At 40.9% G+C, this 25,502-nt stretch overlaps 1 protein-coding gene across 6 annotated transcripts in view; it reads left to right on the plus strand.

Moving 5' to 3' along the window:
• Window positions 1–25,502, plus strand: part of PDE4D (phosphodiesterase 4D) — a 1,386,129-nt gene that overhangs the window by 614,345 nt on the left and 746,282 nt on the right. The window lies entirely within an intron of this gene.

A 25,502-nucleotide genomic window follows, 5' to 3' on the forward strand; every position in this document is an offset into this window, starting at 1 on the left:
CTCCCTTGTTATCTATGATATTCCTGTAAACAGTTCCTGTTAAATAGTATTTTTCTAAGTGTTCTGTCAGGAAAAGCTCTTAGATGTCTTAGCGGTCAAATTATTCAAATAATTCCTCTGTTGGCTATTTGTATTTTCCACTTATTTGACGGTAGCTTTTCCTTTTGTGGTTATTTTCCTTTTTCTGTTAAAAAAACAAACAGTCTTTTCTATCCATTTTACATTTTCCTAGCCTCTACTCCCTTGGTTAGAATTGACTTCCATCTTAAGAAACTGCCTAGAAGAAACTGGTGTTTATGATTCCCAAAATATTTGGCTTTTGTGTGAAATTACAAAAATTGAAATAGCCTCTTGGTCCTTAGTACTTTTTCAAAATGTTTGCAGTTTTTCAATACTGAGTATATCTCTGGCGTTAGAGATCAGTAAGAACATGAATGAGATTAATTTTGCAAAAGCGTTTTTCATGTATACAACTCAGCAGTCTTCTGAGGGAAGACGCAATATAAATCTCATATTATACATAGTTTTTACACAGCTCCCTACTGTAAACTTTGGTAAAGTCTAAAACTTAAAAAAAAAAAAAAATCTGTATAGTGTAGATGTTGAAGATTTAGGATTGGTTAAACATTAATTTTTTATTCATTTATTCAGTGATATTATTCCTTAAGTCCTTGACAGTTGTTCAATAACTAAGGCCACATGGGTGAACAAAGGCCTAGGCTTTAAGGAGTGAGCTGTCTGCTGGAGAGAGACATGCTTGCAAAATGTTGGTAGTTCCTTGTTTTCTTTCTTTTAGATTTCTATCAGGGAAACACAAATTGTTTCTACCCCTGAGTCACACCTATTCCTTAGGAAAAGATTGACTTTATCAATTTGGTAAAATGGTAAGGCTTTGACATTCATTGGTTCAAGTCTTCCAGTTGGATAAAGTTGTACATTAGAAACCAATGGCACACATGATCTTGTTCTCTGTGTTTCATTTCTCATTCTTATGACCTCCCCTTCTCATGGACCAAGCCCTGAGCCCCTGTGGTCTTGTTCTCTTTGTCCTCACTCTCCTGGCTTTCAGATGTGTGAAAGGGAAGCTTCCTTTTATTGTACAGCAAATGAATAAGTGTCCTCTGTAAGCAGCCCATTGCAGCTGCTGTGTCTCAGGATTAACACCTGAAAGAAAGTATTAGAAAGCCTGATTCTGGCTGCTGGTCTCTGCCATGATATAGTGGCTGTTACAGGTTCAGGGTGTCACACTCACAAGACACAAACTTTCACCTAATACTATCTTTGCTTAGCTTCGTGGAAGCTAATAGGATACGAGATAGAGCAGGTGAAGCATCTTCATGTCGTCAGAGGATGCAGCACCCAACCCAAGCATGCACCCACCCAAGCACACAGCTCCTTTTGCTCCCTCATGAGTGTTTCTGGCTGCCATGGACAAAAGCTCGGTGCATGGGAGTCACCTTAACACACAGAAGGTCTGTCCTCTGTTTCTATCTAACTCTGAGGAACTGTTCTAGTTAGAGTAGCCCAGGCCTCCATGCCACCCCACAGATCCCCTGCCTGGGTACTGTACCATCAGCAAACAGGGAGGATAGAACCTTCCACATTTATTTTTCATTCTGTCATTTCCAAGCAGAGAACCCTATGGGAAGGCAGACTCTGAGATGCTTCTGCCAGGTAGGGTGGGTCAGCCCACAGCTGATCTTAATTTGCTTGCAATATCCAGTCCAGATTTATCAACAACAAAGATGATATTTTGATCCTTACCTGATCGTTTTGTCTATTTACCATTTTCTAACCAATGCATCATTTGTGGAGATCTCGGAGAGCCAATCACATTCCTTTGCCTTCTGAGTTCAAGACAGTTGAGATACATGAGTTGCACCCAGTTAACACAGATGGACTAGAGTACGTCAGGCTTTTTCCATCAGGGCAATCAGGTTAATTAATCGCCTTCCCATGGAGAGGTCTAAAGTGTTACTGTTAGCAACCCAGGAGTGGGATCAGAAGTCTCCTCACAGAAATCAAGACAAAGGAGGGATGCCTGTGGCTCAGCTGGTTAAACGTCTGCCTTTGGCTCAGGTCATGATCCCAGAGTCCTGGGATTGACTCCCACTTTGGGGTCCCTGCTCCGCTGGGAGCCTGCTTCTCCCTCCCTCTGCCCCTACCCCTGCTTGTGCGTTTGCTTTCTTTCTCTCTTTGATAAATAGATAAAATCTTTTAAAAAAGAAGAGATCAAGACAAAGGAGTATGATACCTCTATTTTAAGAATAGTTTCAACGCTGTATCAGAGGACCATCCAAAGTGGAGAGAAATTCCAAATGAACTTGTGTTCAAGGATGCCTGGAGGAGACCTGCTTTCCATTATAGTGAGAATTTGAGCTGATATGTGAAGTATGAGTTGAATTTTCTAGTGAGATGGCAGAGAGCATTTCATTTACGGGTTTAGTAGGTGCCCAGGGGGAGCTGAGCAGTATCACAGAGTTTATGGAGAATGCAAAACAAACAAAAATGGAGAACTTTTTCCCACAAATCTCTATTTACATTATTAAATCAGTCCTTTTTTTCACTCATGGAAACTATTTGATTTATTTTAGTACATTTTATTTTGTTTTTTTTTTTTTAAAGATTTTATTTATTTACTTGTTAGAGACAGAAAGAGGCAGAGGGAGAAACAGCCTCCCTGCTGAGCAAGCAGCCCAATGTGGGATTTGATCCCATAACCCTCAGATCATGACCTGAGCTGAGGGCAGATGCTTAACTGACTGAGCCACCCAGGCATCCCTATTTAGTACATTTTAAACCCCTGAAATTATACATAATAAATAAGTCTTTACTGAAGAAGTCTACTGAGATCTCAAAATTCTTTTAACTATTGTCTCACCCATGAAATGTTTCTTGAGTGCCTATTATGTGTCAGGCATGATTCTTTCTATAAATAAAAGGAATGTGGCAGTGAACATGACAGGCAAGGTCCCTACTTACATGGAGTTTAGATTCTAGAGCTGTCCTGTCCAGTACGGTCACCATCAGTCACATATGGCTATTGAGCAGTTGAAATATGACTAGTCCTAATAGAGATGTGCTGGAAAAATAATGATCACACTAGATTTCAAAGACTTTGTATGAAATAATAGAATGAAAAATATCTCATTAATAATTTTTAATATTGGGGCACCTGGGTGGCTGACTTGGTTAAGTGTCTGACTCTTGATTTTGGCTCGGGTTATGATCTCAGGCTTGTGAGATTGAACCCTGCATCAGCCTCTGCGCTGGGCGTAGAGCCTGCTTAGGATTCTCTCTCCCCTTCTTCCTCTGCCCCTCCCCCCACCCCTCTCCCTCTCTTTAAAAAAAATTAATATTGATTACATGTTGAAATGCTAATATTTTGGTTGTAATTGGTTAAATAAAATACAACATTAAATGGATATTTTTCCTTTTGCTTTTATAATGTAGCCACTAAAAATTTTATAATCTCATTGGTGGTTGGAATTCCTATTGGACAGTGCTGCTCTCTCTCAAGAGGGGAGAGTGAAAAAATAAACTGCTTCACAAATAAGTGAACAAGATGGTTTCTCAGAGTAATAAGAGCTACAAACAAAATAAACCTGAATGATGCAATGGAGAGTGGCAGACACTGCATTAAATCAATCAGCTGAGGAAGGCTTTCCTGAAAAACAATTTTTACTGACATGTGGATGGTATGCAGGAACCAGCCAGGTGAACTTCTGTGGTAAGAGCAACATTCTAGGTAGAGAAATAGTAAAGCTCCCAAGGAATAGCTTGTCATCTTCTAAACACAGCTGTCCCATGGGGTTAAATAGTAATGAGCCAGAAAGAGAGTGGTGTGAGATGAGGTCAGAAAGGTAGGCAAAGGTCAGTTCCTCAAGGAGCTTACAGATCTGGAAATGAGATGGGCTGTATTTGAAATGCAATGGGAAACCACAGAAGGGTTCTTAGCAGACTGATATACATTTTTAGAAAGACCTCTCTGCTCTAAGGAGGCTCACATGTACATGGGCAAGAAGGGAATCAGGGAGACTAGAGGCCATCTCAGTAGTGCTGGCAAAAGATGTTGGTGGCTGGGACTGGGGGTAGCAGGGGTGATGCCAAAAAGTGGACAGATATTCAAAACACACTTTCACCTTTCACCTTTTGGAATCTTACTGATGGTTTGGACAAGGGAGGGGAAGGATGGAGATGGATGAGGGGTTACTCCTGGGTTTCTGGCTTGAGGTATAGGTGGTAATGCCATTTACCAAGATAGAGAAATTAAGAGAAAAACAGTTTGGGGAGGGCATAAGTATTCTGTTTTGCCCTTGTTAAGACTGCGATTCCTATTAGAAAGTTAAGTTAGTAGTTACCTGTGTAAGTTTGGAGTTTAGTGGAGAAATCAGAGTGAGAGGTATAAATTTAAGAGGCAGCTTATGCTACTTTAAGTTATCATGTTAACTTGGGTTTCAGTATATTGTACCTAAAGGTCTAGATAGTGACATTTTTCTGTATCATCAGCTTCTTACTGAAACATCCTTTCATCTAAGTGTGGGTGGATTCCACAAACTTCTACCCAAAAGTTGCTAATGTTCATTTTCCCCGGAGTGAAAATAAATAACACGGTCATGACATATGATTAGAAAAGTATGTACAGAAAGTTCTAGTGTTGTGTGGTGGACAGGAGTTCATGAAGCTACTTAAGGCTTTTAAAAGGGTCTTCTGGGGAAAATGAGGAGCCACAGACTGGCCCACTCCTCTCAGCTGAAGCTTTGCAGGACAAGCCTCTGTCCTCTCCAGTCTTGCTTTTTGCATGCAGTTAGAGATAAACTAAAAGCATCATTGTTCATGTTGTTTTTCAAAGAATGAGAAAAAAAGGCAGGAAATCATAAAAGGGGAAGGAATTGCTTTATCGGCCTGTGGCTAGAATCTGCATTAGAGAATTATACAGGAAGGCATTAAACGAGGGTGTGAGAGACAAGAATCTGATTTTATTAGTCTTAGCTGACAGACGAAACTCTTGGGAAGCTCTGAGAGGCCTGGGTTGGGAAGCGCCACAGCATGGAGTAGCGCCAACTCTGAGGAGGCTTCGGGTTCTAGAAGCGTGGAAATCACAGTAGGTTTATAGGCGTGTTTCCTTGAAAACTCTGATTTGTAGGGACAGTTGCCTGTTCTGTACACTCAAAGCAGGACTGTTTTAGGTGGCAAAGTTATTAGGAAACATGGTTATTAAAGAGCCAGAATTTCAGCAATCCGTCTCTAGCTAAGGGAAGAGTTTTCTATGCACCCTGTTTTACAGCCCCTTTGGGACCACGATGACACTGAGAGCCCGCCAGGGTCTGAGACAGTTGCTGTTCCTTGACGGTGTTGCTTGCAGCTGCCAAGCAGTCAGTTGAGGAATGTTCACCCACGGCCTGTGTAGCCTCAGACCCTGTAGAAACTGTGAGCACGCTTACGCACAGATAGGCCAGCAATGGTTTCAGTAGTCCTGGTAAAGTGTCTTATTTGGAGGAAGACTCTGAATTGAGGTGACAGCAGATCGGTCTAATGAAGAGCTGCACTGTAAACAGCACATTGGCTTGGCTACTAAATATGCTGAAGCTCAGCATTTTCTTCAGTCTACTCTTTTCCTCTATTTTTACTCTCACATGTGTTTTAACACCTAAGACACCACTTTATTGTTTTTCTTTGAAGATTTTTTTTCAAGATTTTATTTATTTATTTATTTGAGAGAGACAAAATAAGTGAGAGAGAGCAGGTGGTAGAGAAGCAGAGGGAGTAGCAGATCCCTGCTGAGCAGGGAGCCTGATGTGGGCTCGATCCCAGGACTCTGGGATCATGACCTGAGCCAAAGGCAGACGCTTAACCTACTGAGCCACCCAGGCACCCCTTTAAGTTTTTTTTTTTTTTTTTTTTTTAAGAGAGAGAGAGCATGTTAGTGAGGGGACCGGCAGAGGGGAAGGGAGAGGAAGAAGGAAAGAATCTGGAGCACATTCCAGGCTGAGCATGGAGCCCAACTCTGGGCTTCATCTCACAGCCCTGAGAGCCTCCCTGAGCTGAAACCAAGACGCTCAACTGACTGAGTCAGCCAGGCGCACCAAAATATCACTTTATTTTTTAAAAAGGGAGGAGGTGATATAAAATATAAATGAAATCTAGCAAATTCTGGTATAATAAAAATTGTAATATGAAATCATTACCCTTAATACAAAGTGATGTCTGTCTGTTATCTATCTGTCATCTATTTGAGTGTGCAATGAGTATACAAAAGTAGAAAATATATTGCAGTAGTTTTACTCATCAAGATCTAAAAGTATGTTTGTTTCAATAGAGGAAGTTGTCTGTGTTTACTTGGATTTTCATAAATGTGTGTTTCCCTATCTCTAATTCTTTGAGTATAAAGTTTAGTAATACATGGCCTTCCCAATAATATATAAATAACAAAAAAAGTTATGCTGTGCATGAATGGACCAATTTCTCCTACTCAATATCAGATTGGATTAACAAATGTATAAGTAGAAATCTGTTACTTCAAAACAGAAATCACTTTAAAATCACAAGAACATACTTAAAATTTATTTATGTAGATTGGAAATAAATATGCAAAGACATAGAAAGTGAATGTAAACCAAAATAATGAAGAAGTAACAGTATTAATATTAGATAAGGTGGAACGTAAAGCTTAAACACCAAAAGGATAAAAAAGGCAATGATGAAAAAAGATAAGTTCCCTAATGTTCAGGAATTGGCTGGAACTGGCTTATAAGAGCCTGTTGTTAGTACTTATTCCCAACCTCACGTTCTATAATGTCACCTTGAAATTGGCCATGGTGTGATTAGTTACATCATGGAAATTAGCAAATGATACACATCAGGGAGTCCCAGAGCCTATCCCAGAGCCAGTTGTGAGACATTGTCCAATGTACTCCTGGATACAATTGGTGAAATTAAAATTATCCTGAAATGTATATGTGGTAAACAATATAGCAATTAAAACTACAAAACAAAGCAAACAAAAACCATAAAACAAAACTTATTAGAAATGTAAGAAAACTTTATTTAAAATATCCAATCATATTGGTATATGTTAGTTTACTTTTTCAAAATTGTATAGATCCAAAAAATATAGTAAAATAATAGCATTTAATGAGATAATCCATAAATTTGATAAATGACATATATAATATTTATTATATACAAGTCTATGTATAGATGCCTTGGTTTAAAAGTGAGAATTTTTAATAAATAAATAAGCAATCCATGATGGATTCAAAATGGAGTTATCTTTCAAATCATCAATAACTGACTTAATATGAGAGTTAATCAGGTCATTTCCTTCTTAAATTTTGTGTTTTAACCAAACAGTAATTTTGATTTACTTCCTTTGCTAAAAATCAGATTCACTACTAGAAAATAGAAGCTTAGACATTTTTAGTGCATTTTATAAATTATTATAAACTCTAACCAATTATAAAAGTACTTAATTCTTACTGAGACATTAAACACAAATTTAAACTTAATATTTCAATGTTAATCCCTTGAATAAGATATAGGTATATACTGGGTGGTGGTTATTACTGATACTAAATGAAGAAGAGGGCAGAGGGCCCAAGACACACATGCTAAGAGGTAGTAACATTATACTGGAGATTTTCTGGGAAAAGTCCAGAACATGAAATGCAGATAAAAACACTGGAAAATATTTAAACATTAATTCATTGTTCGCAAGGCGCCTGTCCCACAGCACCCTTACCATCATCTGTGAGATGCACACATCCTTGTCACTTTACATACAAGGCCATTGCCAATCTGACAGGCCAAGATATTGTTCAAGGTCAAATGACTATTAAAGCTAAAACCCCTGCAGTAGCAGAAAATGGACACATAGCTGCTGATTATAAATCTAATGATTGTTTTAAAGGACCTCTAGAGAAATTGCCTCAGAATCAACGCATTCTGCTACAGTTCTAATTTACATGCACTTGTCTCAAAACTTTCTAATTCTTGGTTCTTTTTTTACTACCCCCCCCACCCTAATTTCATAGCTATGGAGGGGAATGCTAGCTACTGTCCAGATATTCTTGCTAAGAGACCTTACTTAAAAATAATCTTTGGGGCATCTGGGTGGCTCTGTCACTTGAACATCCAACTCTTAATTTTGGCTCAGGTCATGATCTCGGGGTTGTGAGATGGAGCTCGGTGTTGGCCTCCCCCCTGAGCCGGGAGTTTGCTGGAGATTCTCTCTTTTCCACTCCCTCTGCCCCTCCCCCTTCACAAGCTCTCCCTCTCTCTTTAAATAAATAAATAAATCTTTTAAAAAAAATCTTTTTTCCCCTTTAGGTTTTCCTTTGACTCACAGTGTAATCATCATTAGTGAGAAAGATTTTGTGATCAGACTTACTGCCTAACATCATAAATTCCCCCAAAACACAAAATAAAGTGATGTGTAGATCACATGGCTTTCACAGGACAGTATAAGCAATCAAGGAGAACAACTTTGAAATGTAAGAATGAAAGTATTTATGAGTAATAGACCTATTTAACAGGCATAATTTGTACAAAATTATGATGACAATATATTAAAAATAAACTAATTTTCTAGAAGAATAGAAGAAACTAGTGGATTTGGAGTCCTTTGGAAGAAAACAGGCAAAAAGCTGCCAGAGAACTGCAGAGAGCCACCTATTGACCACACTTTCGCTCAATTTCAAACTGGTATTAAAGAGAGAATGCTCAAAAGAAACCTACATGCACAGACTCTGCCCTTAGGAAACTTACAGTCTGGCAGTTCAAAACAATTTCACTTCACTTTATGTAATTGTAAAAATGCCTCCGTAAAAGCAAAGTCTAGACGAAAACATTTGTCAATATCATTTACAGATTTTAATGCCCTCAAACTCTGTACAAAGTAATTTCTTTAAATACCTACCAGTATGAGGCAAATATGGATTCAGGTGGACAATGTCTGCCCTTCTAATCCCCTTCTCCAGTTCCATTTTGATTGCTTGTGTCAACAATGGAGTCAACGGTTAATTTCAAGGTCCCTCGCAGCCTCTCCCCATTCACTTCTTTCTTTTCACTTCTTTCTTTATTCCCGCTCCTGTCCTCGTGTTTCTTGCTCATTTTTTTCTATCTTCTTTTTCTTGTTCTTCCTCAAGGGGAGCTGAAGGGGCATCTTCATCTTGCCAACAGTTTCTGGTCCTAGAAAGGATGTTTTACTACACCCTGATCTATGAAAGAGAGTGTCAGAACAGGTTCCCAGGAAGGTTCTGGCATTGACAAGCAGAAAGAATTTGTTCCATCAGGAGAAAGTCTTTGTCACTGAGGGCCTTGAAAGCATGTAAAGGACTCCCAGTTCACAAAAGTTGATCACTAATCACTGGTTTTGCCCCTCTGATGGAGGTGGGAGAGAAACACAAAGTTAATTTCCCAGAGATTGTCTGAGCTAGAATGCTCAGGGAAAATATAATTGAAAGATGCCATTGCTGAAATTTCTTTTCTAATATTCTGCCTATAGCTTTCCAGTAATACTAACAGTAGTTGTTATAATAGTAAAGATAGCAGTAGTAGTGGTAGTAATCACAATTGCTAGTGTTTATTGAGCACTGACCATATGTCGGCATTGTTCTATGTGTTTTACATGTACTATTAATTAACTCAGGTAAACCTCCCAACAACCCAATGGGGTCCAGATGAATATTATCCCTTTGACAGTCCAGGGAACTGAGGCATGCGGTTTAAGGACTTTGTCTAAGCTCCTACAACTAGGCAACCATTAGTCACACTTTTTCTCTGTGCAAGAGAAGTCTATTTGTTAAAAAAAAAAAAAATTCTGTTGGGGCCATCACATTTGCTTCTAACGATGAGTCGTATCTTACCATGATTATTCCCATTCATAAACCGGAGACGAGAGGCTGCTTTCAGCTCTCCGCTGAGTGTCTGATCCTCATGGGACCCCCATGACCACTTCTCCATCATCTCTTTCTGTGCTTTTATTCCGCTTTGTTTTAATACTGAGCTCTTACCTCTGTCTGTCTTTGTCTGTTTGGGCCACCATACACTTATGGCTTAAACAATAGATAAATATTTTCCCACAGTTCTGGAGGCTGCAAGTCCAAGGGTAGAGTGCAGCATGGTCAGGTCCTGGTGAGAGCGCTCTTCCTGGCTTGCAGGTGCCAGTCTTCTCACTCTGTGCTCACAAGGCCTTTTCTCCATGTCTGCATTGGTTGGAGAAGGGGTGTTATCAGATTACGTATCTATTGGATTAGGACTTAATCTATGTGACCTCATTTAACCTTAATAACCTCCTAAAGGGCTCACCTCCAAATCCAATTATATCACGGTTTAGGGCTTCATTATATGAATTGAGGTAGGGACACAAGTCGGTCCCTAGTTTTGCCCCAGTCAATATTTAACACATATTGGTATATTTATTGTATGTCTTCCCAGCCCTGCCCTCATCACTATTAGTAGGGATTTGGATTATCCTTTTTGTGTTCCTAATACTCAGGACACTGCCCCACACATGCTAGGTTCTCAGTGTGTTAGATGAGTAAAGAATGAAAGAATCCCTTTTCTCCCTACTCTCCTGGAAAATATGTGTGGCCTAAATGAGGGAGAAGAAGAACCAATCTTGGATTATCTTCCAAATTTACGGATCCACTCTTTGCTTCTGAGTAAATCCATGGCTCCTGTAGCTGACCATCTAAGTACCCTGCTTGTCACCTTCCACAGCCTCTCCTGGGAGGGGGCAGAACCAGGTGGAGATGCACACCAGGCTGCCACCTGTGAAGCACACCTGAGGACTGAGGACTTGGTTTCTGTTGGTACCAGAGAACGGAAGAGCAGGTGGAGAGAACAGGTTCACAGTTGAGAAATGACTAGTCCTCTCATCATCCCCCCCCCCCCCACAACCACCGCAGAGCAGTTGCTCCCTGCCAATTCAGGTTGGCCCCACTTCTAGGGACTAAGCTTCAGTGTGCTTCCTGTTTGCCTTGTTGTGGATTTATTTCAAAATATACATGCTCAGGTTCTGGTGACTTGGAGGGTAACTTCTCCCACTCACTGTACCTCTTGCCTGAGGCCTCCATGTAGAAGAGGAGAGTGTTTGGTAACAAAGCTGGATACTTCCTAGGAAGGAAGTTCTTCTAAGGTTTTGTGGAAATGCTAGGGTTTCCCCCCTGCATCTGTGTATCCATGCACATACTAGTAGTGCTGGCTGTGATGTTGGCGTATGGTTTAGGCAACAGCCAAAACCTACATTGAAGATCCCCAAGAAGCCTACCAAAGACTCACAAAATCATTTTTATATCTGGATATACTAATCACAGCTTACATTTATATCTAAATATTAATGTTAACTACCTGATTTTTATCTACCTGGTAATAAGAGATAGCAGTTCCATGGGGGCAGGTACCTTATCTCATTCATTTTCTTCAGCCTAGCACAAAGTAATGAATACTTGTTGATCACAGGAATGATCCTACATCATGCTGCGAAGGGATGGTCTTTTTATCACCATTTTACAGGTGAGAAGAAGTTAGGGAGTTAAGCAAGTTTATGTAGGAAGTGGCAAGTCTTAAAATGAAACCAAGATCTCATGATTCATAGAATCTTCTGGTTAGCAAGGATCCTACCTGAATGTAGGTTCCACAAATTATCCACAGATGAATTCCAAGTACCTAGGATAGTGCTTAACATATATTAAATACGTAATAAACACTTGATGACTCTAAGAGTGAATAGAATGTTTGAGGTTTACCTCAACACGAGCTTCAGGTGCCGCTCTGCAATTACTTCACGAAGGGGCCTCTCAGTCTTTACTTGAATGTGTTCCGTAAGAAAGAAATCACTAGTGCTTTAGGTATGACATTTCTGTATTTTGTCAGTTCTAAAATGTTGGAACGTATTTTGTATACTTGGAATATTTCACAGTATTTTACAATTTTCACAATAAAATAATTTCCTGCCTTATTGATAAAGAAATGGTGAACAGGGAAGGGCCAAAGACCATCACAAGTCTTAAACTTAGAGAGGTTTCATCGACCTGAAGTGAAATTAGTATTATGCAGCCAGACATGGATCTATTTATCTGTGCTTTCAGACTGCCTTTTCAGTTATATCAAGTGAGACCTTGAAATGCTTTGTTGAAATTCGGTTTCATCCAGATCCTTAGCATTCTGCTGGCCCCTGGTCTGACAGGTGTATCAGTAACAGCTGGTGATCACATAGCACCAACCTGAGCCAGCCCCTGTTCTAACTCCTTTATATGTATTAGCTTATTTCATCCTTACCATCATCCCACTTCAAGGGTGCTATTATTATGCTTACTGGACAACTGAGAAAACTAAGGAAGAGAGAAGCTAAGTAACTTGCCCAGGGTCACACAGCGAGGAAATGGCAGGACCAGCTCAGACCCCAGCAGGCCAGCTCCAGAGCCCACACATCAAACCACCGTGCCACATGGGGCACTGCATACTCACGAATCCTTGTGAATCATGCTGGCTCCACAGAGCTTCCTCTCCCCTCTTGTGTTCAAAAACCATTTGCTAATTAGTTCTGCAGTGTTTTCAGGGACCAATACCAAAATCACCTGTGATGCAGTTGCAGAGATGGATCTTTCTCCCTTTTTGGGGAAGCATAAGGTTTCCCTGATCGAGGTCCCCTGTCCAGCTGTCAGCTCTCCTGTTTCCACAGCCTGAGTCACCTGCTCAGCTTCACTCACTTCCCTGGAAAGTGACTTGCCTCTATTATCTCTGTTCTTCGTGTTATTCTTCATCTGTACATCACTCCTCTAGCATACTCTTCCCCATGTTGAGAATTCCTGATGGATGTCTATTTCCTTGATAGATACAGCGTTATTGGGCTGAAGTCTCTCATCTGTGTCATTAGCCAGACTCGATGCAAACATATGTCCTTGATTGGCATGCATGTGCTGTTCGTAGGCACCTTCCCCATCCTGTCTCCTGCTAATGCCAACGTCTTCAGTGCTTCTCAGTATTGTTATCTCTCTGTCAAAAAGCCTTCTGTTTCCCCCATTTACTGGAACATTTTCTGTCCTCCTTAGCACTTTTTCCACTTTGAACTCTTGTGATCAGACTGGGAATTACATCTCTGAACAAACGCAGGTTTTCTAGCATTGTAAAGTGCAGCCTGTCCCCAGTGGTGAGCCTAAAGTGCCATGCCTGAAGCCAAGCCCCCCTGTGTGGCAAGAGATCTGGGTTTTTCTTTCACTGGTGCAGCTCTCAACTGAAAGTGGAGCTGAAAACACCACTTACACCCCCTCTAGGTGCACGTCTGATATGTTATAGTCACTGGATATGCGTCCGAGATTTCTTTTATTGCTGTCATTTTCCTGTGACTCAGTGGAAAGGGCTCACAGATGGTAATGTCATCATACTGCAGATACATGCTTTAAAAAGCTGGCACTCCTCCTGGCTGACCAGCCACATTTCCCTCTACCCACTGTTGTCACCTCTGGGTCCCGTTTTGAAAAATACTATAGATTGAGGGCAGGAGTTGTCCAGCTTGTTCTGTAAAGGCCTGATAGTAAATATTTTGCACTTCCTAAGACATACGGTCTCTGTAGCAACTACTCCACCCGGATGCGGAATGAAAGCCGCCGTCGACAGTATACAAACAAATGAGATGGCTGTGTTCCAATGTAACTTTATTCACAGAAACAGAAAACAGGCTGGATTTGGCACATTGGTCTATAATTTGCCATTCCCTAGTGTCGTGAAGGAAGAAGGACGAAATAAAGAATAGACCCAGAGAAGGAGAAAGGTGTTACCAACCACTTCTCAAAAGTCTTGCATTTACTTTTTTCTGAGTCCAGTAACTAAATCACCTGCTGTTCCTCGGCGATGTGACTATCTTATATTAATTTTGGGCCAGAATATCTAGTTTTATGTTATTTTGAGTTATTTTTCCATTTTGTTCAGATTTTGAGAGTTGATTTTTATGTCAGCTGTGCCTTACCCACATTAAGGGGCTGACACTGCCACCTTGAGGCTCAGAGTGTGGTTGCAGCCATACAGAGAGAGGTAACTATCTAGGGTTTGGTTTTAGTCTGGGAGAACAGATCACCCTGCCCAGACAGTGATGTGCCAAGCACTCATAAATTCAAAAGATCTGCAGTTTGATTTTGTTGAAGAGTTTCCTTCAGCGGGCCCATAGTTTTTGCACATTGCTTTTGTGAATACTGTGTTTTCTCCCTGGCAGACTCTGTAGTCTAATGTTCTTGCTTTTCTCTGGAAAAAGGAAAGCTGGAAGACTTGAAAATAAGTCCTTATTTTCTTAGGAATTCTATTCATATTTTTCTGCTCACAGCCATAAATATACCTTATTGAATTCTTATTAAGATGGGTTTTCATTCCCTGGCCAAAAAGTAACCCATGACAGGTGCATCCATTTATGTGTGTGTGCGCGTGTGGATGGTACACATGCATATGCAAGTTGGATAGCGAAAGGAAATTAGTTGGGGAGCAAAACATTCAAGTTAAGTAATCACACACACAGACATATACTTTGCCAGTCTTATGGGAGGAGTCAGTGCCTCAAAGCTATGTGACAAAGAGAAACAGACACTTGTCGGTGGCATTACTGTAGGAGAGGCCTGAACAAATGCAAAGCTGGGTTGCTCAGAAAACTTTGCCAAAACTCTCCGATGGTTCTTAGGAAGACAAGAATGACAGTTTTCTTTAACATTAAGAGCAGCTGAGCACCTAGGCAGACAGGTGTTGAGTGAGAAGCAAATGTCCAGAAAATCATCACCTCTATAGGGAGATTAAGTGCCTGTAAACAAGAGAAAATCTTAGCAGCAAACCTCACAAGTGTGGAGGAGATCCATAGGCCTTTTGGCATTAGAATTTGGGAATATTACTTTGTGTCCTAGTATAAATGGAACATAGAGGCTGACCTGGCAGAAATCTGGGAAGTGGTTTTCCTTCCCTCCAGCCAGATTCAGTGCTTGCCCTTTGACCTCTTTTCCTACTGCATATATTACTGCCAGAGGGAGCCACTCAGGGCTGCTACCAAGAAGTCCACAAAATATTAACAGCTTGTGCTTCAGGCTGAGGGTAACAGATAACTATATTCCATTGTCAGCAGGAATGCTTTTCTTTATAAACTAGATTCTTTGAAAAATGTCTTTTACTTATTAAATTAGAGGGTCTCCTAAAGTCTTGAAATTGAGTCTGTGAATTTATAAACAGGGTTATGACCATCCTCAGATACATCTTGGTATCACTCAGGAAGGAGAGGAAGCATGTTTCAGGGGTGGAGATATACACTTTACGTTTGTCACCAAGGCTGGAAATGGTCACAGTGCAGAGGATCATCCGAGAATGGGTATGTAGGGGGAGAAGAGAAGGCCAAGGGTGGAATCCTGGGGAAGGTTTGCACTTGGACTCAGGAGAAGATAAAAAGCCACAAATGAGAAGGAAATGGTACTATCGGGAGGGGCGTGGGGTGGGGCACAGGAAAAGGTGAGGCCACAGATCATGCCTGGCCTAGGTCACTCTCCTCACCCTCATCCCAACCCTGGTGACTTGGGAAAGTAGTGTACTTTCTGGGCTTAGATTTCTTTGATTTTAAAGTCAACAGGTAGGGATCTGAGTGAGTTTACAGTATTGCTAAGTAGTGTGGAAAGTGCATTCACAAACAACACATCAGCAATCCCACAAACATTGCAGAGAGGTTGTCTATGACAGCAAAGTTTACAGATGAGAAAACAGTGTCTTGTAAAAATTGCATCTCTTGTCCAGGGACCCATAATCAGGTAGGGGAAGCATCGAGATTCAAACCCAAACCTGCCGAGTCTAAAGTTCACAGTTTTTATTCTGTTCTGTGGCCTCTTGCAGCTGGATGGGAAGTTCCCCTAAGAACAGACTCAACCTTGGAGGGAGGAAGGAATGGGGATGACTGCCCCCTGGAAATCTGAGCTTATGGAGAGTGACTGAGAACAGGAAAGTAGGTTGCAGATTTATCTATGGCAAGGGTGCAGGTCTAACCATGTCAGAATGCTTAAAAAAAGTCACAGCATTTTGAAACATCCCCTGTGGTAATGTGGGAGAGAATTCTCTGTGGGTCATTACAATCACTACTGAGGACACAGTTGAAGTGAGACACAATGAGTCTATCATAGGTTTGCCCATTTGGGTTGTGTGATGCTCCAGCAGAAATCAATTGATCAGAAGTGGTTGAACAAAAAGAACAAAAGTAGGTTGGTTGCTAACTAGGGAGGAGAGAACATGGAAAGGATGAAAGTGTAGGCAGCTTTCTAATCTGTTGAAAATCCTGCAGGGGAATTCTTTGCATAGATGTTGTCCACATCATCTGTTCTGTGCGACAGTTCAACATTTTCAAGGCAGTCTGGACCAGACTCACGTTTCCCTGGCTTTCAGTTCCCCCTGCATCTTTCACTTTCCTTCTCTCTTCTTTCTTCTTGGTTCCCTGTCCCCAGGCCTCCAGCTTCACCGCACATTCTGCTGCCTCTACTTTAGCCCCTTACCCCCTTCTCTGAATTCTCATATAAATTTGTCCCATTTTGTATTCAGGAAGAGAGGCCACATGAACAGTGAGTCCATTTACTTTTGCTCAGGATATGTCTATCTTATTTGTTCAAGGTCTGGAAACACAGAAATCATTCTTGATTTTTCCACTGTTGCCCATACCCACAAGCATATACAAATGAAAAATGCACTGTTTTTTTTTTTTTAAGTGCAAATAAGCATTTAAATTCTCATTTTATTCTTTGAGACAGGAAAGCCAATGGGAAGAAAGAGAAAGGAGGGAGATGGCCAGAAGGCTGGAGGCTCTGTAGGCCAGATAGTCTGAGACTGCAGTGACCCGGAGGGGCAGACAGGGAATGGGGGGGATTGGGGATGTGGCACACAAGGGGTGGGTGCAACAGCCTGGTCCACCGACTTGAAGAGCTGAGCCAGACCACGGAGGTGCCCCAGAGGTCTTTTCATTTCCTAAGCCGTCTTTTCATTATAAGTTCCAGGTAGAAAGGAATCATCATTTTTAATTCGGTGCAACACTTAACACATTAAGGAGATATCAATATATGTTAATTACCTCATAGTGACTAAAGAGGAAATAAATTCAAATAAGAAAATATGCAGGAAATCTTTCTGTTCTGTATCCCATTTTATGAATGCCAGTAGCTGTCTAGATTTGTGAACGCCACTGCTCATGCACTTAATGGGTAATTGTCTGTAATTCTGTGAAAATCAACTGATCTTATTTATTGAAAGACGTTTTTATGTTAGAGTTGTTCTGGTTCTCCGTGGTGCTAGGAGGGTCCGCCAGCCTTATGTTTTGACATTTCTAAGAAGGGAGCGCCACCTTCTGGCCACTGAGAGGGTCGCTTAGCAGCCATGTGGAAGAGAGGGTGGTTTGGATTGGTTTGTTTTTTTGTGGTTTTATACCTTTATTTGACAATCAGCGATTAGTTCTCATCCACATTAACTGTCTGTAGATTTTTGAAAGTGGTGACAGGTACATAGGTAACCAGTGTGTAGAGCTTGTTTGGTGAATCTTCATCCTTGTTACGTTTTTGAACTGTCCTAAACCAGGCCATGGAATTGACATTATCTTTCTGTTTCTAAAGCTTTATGATCACCTAAGGATCCACATGACTTCCGGGCAGCCCTTTTCTCTCCTCCCAGCAGTTTACAATGTTTATTTAGTATGTATCATTGTCTCTGGTGTCAAATGTCCTTATCATAATAAATAATACACTGGCACAATCAAGGAGTTCCCATATGCCCTCCAGGGAGAAAGGGGCCCACAGACCCCCCCAGGATACAGGTTAACGTTTAAAGGAAATACTAAGCCCCATTCTCTGACTCTAAAACTAAGTCTGAGGTGGAACAAAGCTGTACAAAGAAGTCCTCTTGGTAGAACTGAATTTTGTTCCTTCCTCAGTGGGGAAGAAGAGTGCATTTCTTGTTGATAGTTGAATGACTAATTGGCCTCGATGCAAAATCCAACATAAGCCCCATCTGCACATTGTGGAGATGTACCTCTGAGATATATGTTCAACCTCTTAAGCATACTGTTTCAATACAGGCAGGTAATACCATATCCTAAAAGTACTCCTTTCTGGTGAGTTTGAAAAAATAGAAGTTACAGAGGGCAAATTTGGCAAGTGGTTTGGTTTATTGTGGTACCGTCTCCATTCTCTTGATTTTATTTTCTTATTCTACTTATTATCACCATTCTCTTGATTTTTCTTCTTTACTATGAAATTTATACTTGAAAATTGCTCCAACAATTAAAAATTGGAGGGTCAGATTTAATAGTTCTTACATAATCAGCTACATGGAGTTTTTTATTGCTTAGAAATAATAAAGACTTCTAAATCTCAACTTCATGGATCCATAGCACTTGGGTTTGGCTTAGTTTACATGTGAATTTTCCTTACTAATTTTGAAAATTATCCTGCTCCATACAAAGCAGCTGGAATAGGAATCACTAATCACTTGGACAGTATCTAACTTATGCAACCATCGCAGCCCCTCTTCCTTCTTAATTGGGGGAGAATGGTGTCATTGGTAATAGCCAACTTTCTACTAAGTCACTGTATTTGAATTTCAAATACAACTTTTTGTCTTCCATGAACTACATGTACACATTAAATTTCAAAATTACAGTGTGGACTGGCTATGTCACTAGAATGTGTTGTAATAGTGCCCCCCCCCCAAAGAGTACTCTCTTAATATTCTGCTAACCAAGAAGTCCTCGGGGGTTGAACTATATTCAGCCTCCATTTAAAGCTCTGAAACATCATGTTGGTGCTACCTGTCCTTGGCCATGGGCTTCTTTACAGAAGTTCTTGGAGTGGATTTTGATAGAATGTCTCTCCAGTAGTCAGCATTGCAGACATTAATGAAATGGGCAGAGTTTGCTTAATGCCAAAAACATACTAGAGAAATGGCCAAAGTCTCCGGGTGTTTGTGAGGAAAGTGTTCTTAGACATTTTTGATGTGTGAGTAAAATATTGAAAACTCACCTGTTCCCCGTAATTTTGTCACACACATACATCATCCATCATAGTCAGATCACGATTTGATTGGTTGGAATGGGGCCCAGGCTTGGGAATTTTTTAAGGCTCTCCAGGTGATCCTAATGTGCTGACAGGGTATTTACGGACTCCATGCAAACAAGAAGTGTTTCTCACCTGCTAAGAGGGGTCACGTGCCTCTGGGTGAGAGAGTTGTATGGTAAAACAAAAATTCCAGTCATTGAGGAGTAGAGACAGTTAGGGAAGGAAAAATAGATATTAGGTCAGATAATGAGACTCAGGAACCTGTAGGCAAGAACAACTGCTCTGAAAACTGAGAATTATATTGATGAAGGGCAATGGTCTGAACTTGGAGAGGCTGTTGGGAGGACTGTCGTGGCTCTCCCACAGCGCAGGTTTGCACTGAGAAAAATCAGAATGGAGGCCACAGGCCTTGGGGCTCTGTAAGCCTGTCTCCTAACAGAGTTGGACTTAGTATGTGCCTCACAATCCAGGAAAATCTGTAATCCTTTATCTGCTATCACTGCTTGCACATGAATTACTTACCACCACTTTGTGTAAAAAAGGACTTCGTATAAAACCGAAAGAGGAGAAGAGGGTCTAGGGTAGTGGTTGGCAAAGGAATTGTGGGTGCAGCTCAACAGAGGAACTAAGTTTCAAACTTACCAGCCCAACCCGAGATATTTTGGTTTGCTGGTCGATCTAGGGTAAGGGCTTGGAACACAGCTACTTTTGAAATTTGTGAGGTTGTGAAATAAGAATACAGATGAAGGACTACCTACCACATGTCTAAATATTTAAAAGTTGTAAATCACACTAACAAACTGTTAAGGGAGCTCACACCTCCTTCCTTGACAAATAAGCCTATTTTATGACCTGGAAGGTTATGTTCAAGTGTCGAACCTTAGTGTTTAGGTTCTATCCCCTACCCCAGTGTCAAAGGTTTATCCTCCTACTTTGACAAATTTGCCTTCATAATAGCTTAGAAGGCTAGGTTCAAATTTAGCATTTTAAGTCTCAGTGCTGAGGGAAGGAGCTGTGGCTCACCCACTCTTCTCTTTCCATCTGTCTCCATCTGCAACCATGAGCCAGTCCTATGCATGTGTGGGGGACATGCCAGTACACATGCCTAAGTTCCAACCAAATACCCTTCACCCTCATCCCCAAACCACTGCTTCTCAGGCTGAGGGGTGACATGTCTAGAGGGCAGGTGGGGGAATGGGACTACATGGGCCCTGTTGGCTGCCTTGGGCCATTTAGTAGGCAATTTCAAGATCTCAGTTCCCAGGCCACTGTAAATGGAGGGTGTGGGTATATGTCCAAGTCCCCCAGATGCCTTCTCCCAGGGGAGGAGCAGGGCTGGAGGAGGGGCAGAGCAGGCCTTTTAAGGCTCTGAGGGTTAGGCCTATTTTTGCTAGGTCTAAGGTGAGTACTGAATGCAGGTGACTCAGATCTTGATCCCTGGGTCTTAGGCCCCAGTGCCATGGAGCATGGATCTTGCAGTACTGGCAAGGGCTTGTTGGTTGCCATTAGAATGGTATCACTCCAGAGGCAGCTGGGATAGTCAGGGCACCTGAGGTGGGAAACCCCTGCTTTGCTTATCCCCCCTCCCACCTTCGTAACTTTTCCCAAAATAAAATCAAGGAAAAACACTTTCTCCCCTACTCCAAGCAGCATCCAAAAAGAAAGTAAGAATTTTAGTAGACCTCTTTCTCATACTCAAGACTCTTGAGTTTGAGATTACAGAAACAATAAGTGTGAGTCAAAGAGAGGATATAATTTCAAACTAATGAAATACTTCTGTAAAACTTTACATCTTGTTGACTATCGGCCGAGAACTTTACACATCATTAAAAATCCATTAAGACAATGACCACACCATTAGCTCTTCAGTGGAAGCCTTAAAACCTTATTTGTTTAAAAAAGTGCTGTTTTTGGCATGCATTCCCCACGGTGAGTGGGGACATCTGTGGCGGAGTTGCTGCATTATGAACAAAGTCCCCAGAAAAAGGCCTGGGTTGTGTCTGGGAAAGTCTGTGACTGTAGCCAGGTAGAGTAGGTCAGCTTTGTGCAACAGCAGCCCCAGCCCAGGAAACCTTTGCTCCATGGACCTGAGGATGATATGTAGAATTAGTCACTCCTTTGTTTAAGCTCTGCAGGCTACAGGAAAACCCAGATAGGGCTCTAGGGAGGCGTGCCGCATAAATGATGTTCCGTCAACTCCTTAAACCAGCTTAGAGCTTCTCAACTCTGACCTGCCCTTTAGTATCACTCAGGGAGTTTATAAAAGTACTCATGATGGGGGTATCTCCATAGATGCCTGTGTAATTGGTCCACAGTTGCCCAGATACCAGTGTTTTTAGGACACTAACATGCATCCAGGGTTGAGGACCACCAGTTTAATGAACTGGCTAATATCAACGTTTCTGAGATAATAAAGTGGAGACCAGGTAGGTTTTGATGAGAAGGAAGAAGAAAAGGAGGAGAAGGGCAGCGGAGAGAAAGTGGAAGACGGGGCCAAGGAAGCATTAAATCACGATCTGGGCCACAGCTGGACATGGAGGCAGCGACTCAACAGAAGTGTGACCCAGACAGACCAGGGAACCAAACATGCTCACAGGTATAGACTACCAGATGGTTATTTAGGGCACTGTTGAAAACCTTACCTGCTCTCCCATTTGTCTTGTCCTGGCTTAGTGCTCATTGAGGCGAGAATGAACTGCCCAGCATCATTGGCACCTGATCATTCCCATGTCCTCTTTTGGAGATTTGGAGTCCAAGGACAGCAGCTTCATTCACGGCAGTGGATGAAGTGCCATTGACTTCCCCAACACCATCCCAACATCCAACAAGTCTTTAAATGCTAAAGGAAAGTGAACACATCCTAACTTCTTAAAATTCTAACATAGCATTAATTCTATTCTTACATTTTTAAGCTTTGTATCAAAGTATACATAGATACAACTAAGTGTAGAGATCAGTGATTTTTCATAAGGTGATCTCACTGGGCTCACTAGCACCCAGATCAAGAAACAGAATGTTGTTAGCACCCCAGAAACCTCCTTGGAGCCTCCTTCCAGTTACTAACTACCCAGATACTCACTATCAGACTTCTAATACTAAAAAATAGGTTTTTCCCCCCTGTTTTTAAGCTTTATGAAGATGCAGTCATGCTCTCCTTACTCCTGTGTCTGGCTTCATTAGGTCAACGTTATGTGTGTGAGATCTATCCATGTTGTTGCATGTAGTTATAGTTAGTTCATTCTTGTGGTTGTATGATGTTTCTATTTTTTTTTAAGGTGAAGTAAAGAACTAGGGATTAAAAAGAAAGGAGGAGATGGTTATGACAGGGATCTAAAATATTATAAGCCTTACACAAAGTATAAGTTTATCCATGTTTCTTAGTACCTGCAAGTGAGCAAATTTGTGCTACCGTCACTATTTACTCAATGCTGGTATATTTTCAGTAACTAGTTTTCGGTATCCTAAGACCTCAACTAAGATTGCTGGCTTTTCCAGTGGTTCCCAGCAAAAACAATTTTGTCAGTGTTGAATGATCAGTGACCATATCACCCTGTACCGTTATAACGTCTCTACTTCAGTAAATGTAGATGATGTAGTGGTCAGTTTTATATGATATCATTCCAAGTACGTCCTAGACCATAGAGAGAATTTTATTTTCAAACTCCAACTTCATTGTGCACCAGAATCATCTCAGGTGTTGGTAAAACTCATTGCTGGCCCCCCTCCCCAGGCTTCTGATTTAATGGGTCCGTGTGCCTGGCTCACGGACTCCCAAGTAATGCTGATGCTGCAGGCCTGGGGCGATGTTTTGAGAACCACTGCCTTAGAGCCTGCAAATAAAGTTATGTTTCTATTCCTTTCCCATGTCCCCCTGGTGAGGTTCTCCACAACATGCATTTATTTCTTCAGAGTCCCTGGAATGAACCTATTAGGATTTTAGTTTTGTCCACTTTTGCCTTCTGGAGTCATTAACACCTATTATCTTGCTGTGCCCTACAAGGCAACTCTGCTCATCATTCATTGGAAAACACATATTTCATTTCTTCGTGCTTTTCTTGCATGCTGGTGGCCCACCTATTTGTCACCGCATGAGAGACATCGAACCAGGCGCTTGTCTGTCCTTGCAGTCCCTAGCAAGGAGTCCTTCATGCACTGCTGAACTCATTTGTTATATTTTCTTTTCTTTTTTTTTTTTTTTAAGATTTTATTTATTTGACAGAGGGAGAGGCAGCCAGTGAGAGAGGGAACACAAGCAGGGGGAGTGGGAGAGGAAGAAGCAGGCTCCTAGCAGAGGAGCACAATGTGGGGCTCAATCCCAGAACGCTGGGATCACGCCCTGAGCTGAAGGCAGACGCTTAATGACTGCGCCACCCAGGCGCCCCAGTATATTTTCTGCTGGCCCTTTGATTGAATCCCTGTCACCTCTGCTTCTCACCTGCCTGTGCTTTGTTCATCTGCTTAAATACCTATCACATGATGCTTTCTTCTTGCTGTTGTAAGAATGGGGAGGTGGTAATAGTAATCGATAATCGTCTCATGACCAGTCTTTAAAAAAAAAAAAAAAGAACCATTACTTACTTTTCACGCTGTCAGGTATGTGTTTTTCAGCTACAGTGAAGTGTTTCTCAGACTTGGTTGCCACTGGCATCTCCTAGAGAGCTTTAACAAATACTGACGTGTGAGCCCCAATCCCCAGTTTTTCTTTTAATTGATGGGGACTTTGGTCTGGACGTATACATCGTCAGAACTTCCAGGTGATCCCAATATGTAGAAAAGTTTTAGAACTTCTGAAGTGCCTTGTTCTGTTTATGAAGAGAAGCCACATTTTTTTTCACAGGCTTATTTTCAGAAGCGCCTATCCTTGCTTTATTTATGTGCCTCTTGTGGGTGTTTTCCTTTTGAATTTTGCTTCCGTAAACAAGAAAATATAATGAACTGCTATTTACATGTTGCACAAAGCATTAAATTCATTTTGAGTCTTGAATAAGCGCAGTCTAAGCTAGAGATGAAAAATAATAAATCCTGCATTTCTAGACTCAATTTAGCAAGTCCATAAGGACTTGGCAGGAAAGAGTTTGTTGTTCTTGTAATTAATGACTAGAACAGGGTTGTTAGGAGTGAATGATTCATTTTGAAACAGTTCTCTAATTTCCAGGAGCGTTTTCCCATTATATAACAATTAGACATAAAGACAAAAGTACCGCTGTAATACTAAGATTTATCACAATGCTGTGTCATTCTAAATGTAATGACCCTGTGTCTACTATCCCACTGGTTTGGAAAATCGAACAGACTGAATTCAGTCAAGTGAAGTTATTTGTAAATTGCTTAAATGTAATCTGTTTTGAAACTAGTTACTTTCTGATCTACCAGATATTATGGAAAGAGTCAATTCATTTCTACCCCATGCCAGAAGTTAGTAGATAGATGTCACCAGATGAAAGACATCCCTAGAGTAAACCGAGGAAATAGCTCTTTCTCGAAAATAATGATGGTATCAGTATGTCCAATCTGTTGGCTCCCTTCTATTTGATTTTTTATTAAGGCGGGGCCCTTGTATCTCAGAATAATTAAGCATGGATTGAAATTTAGTTACGATTTTATTGATAGCTATTTTAATAATTTAGAATCAGTCTGCTGAGAAAAAATATTACCAAAGTAATAGAACTTCTAGAGTGATAAATGTCAGGACACAAGATATGACAGTTGTTCTGAATTTAGTCATTGATTCAGTGTATGAATTTGCAAGATAAACTTGGGAATTCAATTCCTCAACCCTCCTCAAACATGGTTAGTCAACAAACAATTTTAGAACAGATTTTGATTTTTTTAAACTTTGATTTTTTAAAAACTTAAAAATAAATTTAAGTAGCACCTCCTGTACCAGTTTCATCAACCTCATCATCCTCACCTAGAGATTTTAAGACTACTAGAAACTATTATGTAGTACTTTAGAATTTACAAAGTACTTTTATATACATTTCGTTATATCCCCCCCCCAACCCAGGGAGATTGGAAGAATGATTTACATATTACATATCTTTTCAAAGTGAGTCTCAGAGAGGTTAAATGGATAACCTAGGGCAAAATAGCCTGAAGTTTGGGAACCACCCAGATGTTTTGACTCTGAATTGACTCTTCTGTCCCAGCTATCCCAGCTACCTATGGAGGGTCTACTGGAGAAAGCTATGAAGGATAGTGTAGGAAAACAACAATTCTCATACTTATTGTATTTTTATCCCTTTTTTAAAGGATTTTTATGTTTTACAGTCAACTTGTCATTGCTAGAAATGTCCCAACACTACTGCTGTTTTAATATTGTAAACAGCAAAACTATAAACATGCAGTGGGACTATCTTCAACCTCATGTAGATCATACAAGTAGTTAAGAACAGTCATGATTCCCACTGTATCTGTATTTACTACATAGAGTGATCAGTTTCATTATTTTTTATT

This window comes from Ursus americanus, chromosome 5, assembly GCF_024610735.1.
Source record: "Ursus americanus isolate L20-20 chromosome 5, mUrsAme1.1.p, whole genome shotgun sequence".
NCBI classification, from domain to species: Eukaryota; Metazoa; Chordata; class Mammalia; order Carnivora; family Ursidae; genus Ursus; species Ursus americanus.